This window comes from Petaurus breviceps, unplaced genomic scaffold (assembly GCF_028583685.1).
Source record: "Petaurus breviceps papuanus isolate PSGF00001 unplaced genomic scaffold, PetGlider_PUasm1.0 78, whole genome shotgun sequence".
Lineage (NCBI taxonomy): Eukaryota > Metazoa > Chordata > Mammalia > Diprotodontia > Petauridae > Petaurus > Petaurus breviceps.
In genome coordinates this window covers 6,120,905-6,126,047 of record NW_027186502.1, presented here as the reverse complement: position 1 = coordinate 6,126,047, position 5,143 = coordinate 6,120,905, and the positions used below count along the sequence as shown (strand labels likewise).

Here is a 5,143-nt window from a genome sequence, read left to right as displayed (position 1 = left end):
ATAATTAGTATCAACATTGGAAAGATGATTTGTTCATTACTTTACATAATTTGAATAATTGACCACTGGGAGAAAGTACACCTCTAGCCAGAATGATGACCTCAAATTTACAAGTTAGAAAATAGCAGAGACATAAGATTTCAAATATTGATTTTTGGACTGTGAGTCAAGACATCCCAGCACCATATCCAGGAACACTGGGGTCAGCAAGTTATGATGTATATTGTTTAGAGGACTTTTGGTTGGATAGAAAAGAAATAAAAAACATCTCTACTGGTATATGCATGAGAATCCATAAAAATCATCATGGGCAGATATTACTTAAATCAAGTTTAGCAGCTCAAGGAATAAATATATTGGCTGGAGTAACCAATTCTAATTATCAAGGAGAAATTATTGTGACATTGCAAAATTTGGGTGAAGAATCCATACAGTTTTGTAAAAATGATGGAATAGTTCAAGTGATTATTATTCCTTGTGAAACAATATCGCTTGTGAAAACAGACCCTCCTTCTGAAATAACTATCAGAGGAACTGAAGGGTTTGGTTCTACTGATGGAATAAAATTGGGAGCTAAAGTCTGGGTAAATAAGAAGCCAGATGATGTTTCAAAGGCTGTAGAAGTTACAGCATGTGGGAAGGACAATACCACAACTGTTGTTTACTTAGGAGAAGATGATTACCAAATTGTACCATTAACTTACATGTTCTACTGTGAATGAGGCTATAATAGTGAGTTTATGGAATCCAGAAGCACAGATGACCCTATATTTGTTTCTTTTGGCTTTTTGTGGTATTAAATTTATTTGCAAGATTTGTTTCTTGCAGGCTTAGTACCTTCCACCTGAAGCTGCCTGATCACTTAAGCTGGATGCCATCCCCTGTCCATGATTGTGATGTGCCACCCCTGGACCTGGCATTGACCAAGCTCCAGATGCCAGTTAAAGAACTGACCTCTTTAATGGGACCTCTTGGGGCAGGGACAGCTACACACCCAATTTCAGCTGGAAGTGGCTATGGAGAAGAGATTTTCCACCCATTACCCCAATATTGTTATCCCCATTTATTCAAGGTGGGATAGACGGGGTGGTTGTGCACAAGTTACCACCTTAAGATATTATTTTATGTGCTTTTTTTTTCTATTATTCCCTGTTATATTATTGCAAAGTTCTGTTGACGTCATTTACCCTACCGGTTACCCTTAAATTATCATTAATCTTAGAAATGAGATGTATTGCTAATGTGTTTTTGCTATGTAAGAGACATGAGAGATCTTGGGGACAAATGTAATGGTAATGGGAATTTGAAGATCTTCCTTGCCCCTTAATAAGCTTGGGGGAATTTGAAGAACTTCCCTGCTTTGAAGATATATCCTGCACCCTAGTAGGCTGAATGTAATCACATGGAGTCTGTGGTGGGAGGAATTTGCTGAAGGGTGAAGCACAGCCCACAAGAAGCTGGGAATCAGAGCAGCTATATGGTGGAAGAGAGAATATGCACCCCAGGGAGACAGTTAGGCTTATGAATAAATGTTAACTTGTGGGAGGCTAAATGATGTTATGTCTCTCTGTGCTGTTATGGGTTATTAACTTCTTTACTACTATGATGGGATCAGGTTACTGGTTTTGGAATTTGGTGTTCTAGTGTCTGAATAAATGTTTTGCTTCTGTCTTCTATATGGAGACTTTGTTATATTTTGTGATTGAGCACTATGATGGCATATTTATTGTGGCCACTGGCATTGTGAATATTGCATTGGTGCTACAAGGGATTATGTGAACACAATTACAAAACACTTTTCACACAAATAAAGTCAGATATAAATAATTGGAAAAACATCCATTGCTCATGAGTAGGTCAAGCTAATAAAATTAAAATGACAATTGTACCTAAATGAATTTACTTATTCAGTGCCATACCAATAAAATACCAAAAAATATTTTATAGAGCTAGAAAAAATAACAAAATTCACATGGAAGAACAAAAAGTCCAGAATATCAAGGGAATTAATGAAAAGAAATGCTAGGGGAGGTGACCTGTGCATACCAGATAGCATATTGTATTATAAAGCAGAAATCATCAAAGCAACTTGGTACTGGCTAAGAAATAGAGTGATGGATCAGTGGAATAGCTTAGGTACATGAAACACAGTAGTCAATGACTATAGTAATCTACTGTTTGAAAAACTCAAAGACTCCAGCTTCTGGGGTAAGAACTCACTATTTGACAAAAACTGATGGGAAAACTAGAAAAGAGTATGGCAGAAACTAAACATAGATTAAACATAAACTGTATAACAAAATAAAGTCCAAATGGGTACATGATTTAGATGTAAAGGCTGATACTATAAGCAAACTGGGGGAGGGGGGGCAATGAATAGTTTACCTGTCAGATTTATTGAGAATGGAAGAATTTATTATCAAGCAAGAGACAGAGAACATGGGGGAGGCTAGGTGGTGCAGTAAATAGAGCACTGGACCTGGAGTCAGGAGGACCTGAGTTCAAATCCGACCTCAGACAAGTAACACTTACTAGCCATGTGACCTTGGGCAAGTCACTTAACCCCAATTGCCCTGCCTTCACCTCTCCAAAAACAAAGAAATAGAGAACATGGATAATCTTGACTACATTACATTGAAAAGTTTTTGCACAAACAAAGCCAATGCAATCAAGATTGGGGGGAAGCAGAAAACTGGGAAAGAATTTTTACAACCAGAGTCTCCGATAAAGGTCTCATTTCTAAAATATATAGAAAATTGAGTTGAATTTATAAGAATACAAGTCATTCCCCCAGATGATAAATGGTCAAAGTAAATGACCAGGCAGTTTTCAGATGAAGGAATTAAAGCTATCTATAGTCTATATGTTCTAAATTATTATTGATTATAAAAATAAAATCAAAATAACTATGAGGTATCACATCACACATATAAGATTGGCTATAATGACAAAAGAGGAAAATGGTCAATGTTGGAGAACATGTGGGAAAAATAAACTACCAATGCATTCATTGTTGGTGGAGTTGTCAACTGATACAACCATTCTGGAAAGTAATTTGGAATTATGCCCAAAGGGCTATAAAAATTTTCATTCCCTTTGACCCAGCAATACCACTTATAAAAATGGGAAAAGGACCCACGTGTGCAAAAATATTTATAGTAGCTCTTTTTGTGGTGGCAAAGATTTGGAAATTAAGGGGATGTCTATCAATTAGGGAGTGGATGCACAAGTTGTGGTATATGAATGTAATGGAATACTATTATGCTATAAGAAATGATTAGCAAGCTGTCTTCAGAAAAAACCTGGACTTATATGAACTGATGCTGAGTGAAATGAGAAGAACCAGGAGAACATTGTACACAGTAACAACCACATTTTGTTGTGATTGACTTTGATAGACTTAGCTCTCCTCAGTAATGAAAGGACCTACGACACCTCCAAAAGACTCATGATGGAAAATGCTATCCACATGCAGAGAAAGAACTTTGGAGACTGAATACAGATGGAAGCATATTATTTGCCCTCCTTTTCTTCTGTTGTTTTGTTTTGTTTCTTCTTTCTCACTCTTCTTTCTATTAGTTGTAATTCCTCTTTATATCATGACTAATGTGAAATGTTTAATATGAATGCATAAGTAAAGAATATATCAAATTGAATGCCATTTGGGGAGGATGAAGGAGAGGAATGAGGAGAAAATTCAAAACTCTAAATCTTATCAAAGTGAATGCTGAAAACTAATATTAAATTACTTAATCAAAAAAAAAGAAGAGTAAGAAAGCAAAATGTCTGTCTGAGACTTTAAAATAGATGAGGAAAGAAGAAACACAAAAGAGAAAAGGAAAGATATGCAGACTGAATGCAGAATTTAAGAGAAAAGCAAAGAGAGATAAGAAAGTTTTCTTATATGAGAAATACAAAGAAATAGAAGAAAACAATAGAATGGGACAGACAAGACATGTCTTCAAAAAAAATCAGAGATATCCAGGGGACATTTAATGTAAGAATTGGCAAGATAACAGGGGAAAAAAAGGAACATACTTAATAGAAGTAGAAGAGATTATGAAGATATGGATAGAACATAAAGAACTATACAAGAAAGATCTTAACATCATCAATAACCATGATTGGGATATTGTGGTCACTGATCTAGAGTCAGATATCTTGGAGTGTGGAATCAAGTGTACCTTAAGAAGCATTGCTAACAGTGAGTATAGTGGAAGTGACAGAATTACAACAGTGTTATTTAAAAACCTAAAAGTTGGTGCTATTGATGTGTTGTACTCAATATGTCAGCAAATGTGGGAAACTCAACAGTGACCGCTGAATTTGGAAAAGATCAATTTACATTCCAATCCTAAAGAATGATAATACCAAAGAATATTTTAAGTACTGAACAATTGCACTCATGTCACAAACCAGCAAGTTTATGCTTAAGATTCTGCAAACTAGGCTTCAGTAATATATGAACTAAAATATATCAGAAGTACAGGCTAGTTTTCAAAGAGGCAGAGGAGCTAGAGATCAAATTGCCAATATTCATCACATTATGGAGAAAGCAAGGGAGTTCCAGAAAAACACCTACTTCTGCTTCATTGACTACACAGGGTTTAGCTTTTGACTGTGGATCACAATAAAATGCCACAAGCCCTTAAAGGGATGGGAATACCAGATCATCTTACTTGTCTTCTAAGGAATCTACATTCAGATCAAGAAGCTATAGTTAGAACCTAATGTGGAACAACTTATTGGTTTAATATTGGAAAAGGAGTATGACAAAGCTACACATTGTCACTTTATTTATTTATTTATTCATTTATTTGTTTATTTATTTATTCATTCATTTATTCATTCATTTATTTATTTATTCATTCACTCATTCATTCATTCATTCATTCATTTATTTGCAGAGTAAATCATGTAAAATGCCAGGCTGGATGAGTCAAAAACTGGAATTAAGGCTGCTAGAAGAGATATCAACAATCTCAAATATGCAGATGATGCCATTCTAATGGCAGGAAGTAAAGAATAATTAAGGAGTCTCTCAATGAGGATGAAAGACAAGGGTAACAAAGCTGGCTTGAACCTTAAAACTGAAAGAAAAAAAAAGAAACAATAAGACCATGGCAACTGGGCCCATCACTTC

General features: G+C 35.4%; 1 pseudogene; it reads left to right on the top strand.

Annotated features, from left to right (window-relative positions):
* The first annotated feature begins 3,939 nt into the window (after positions 1 to 3,939).
* LOC138175608 (uncharacterized) lies at positions 3,940 to 4,618 on the top strand (annotated as a pseudogene).
* Positions 4,619 to 5,143: the final 525 nt, after the last annotated feature.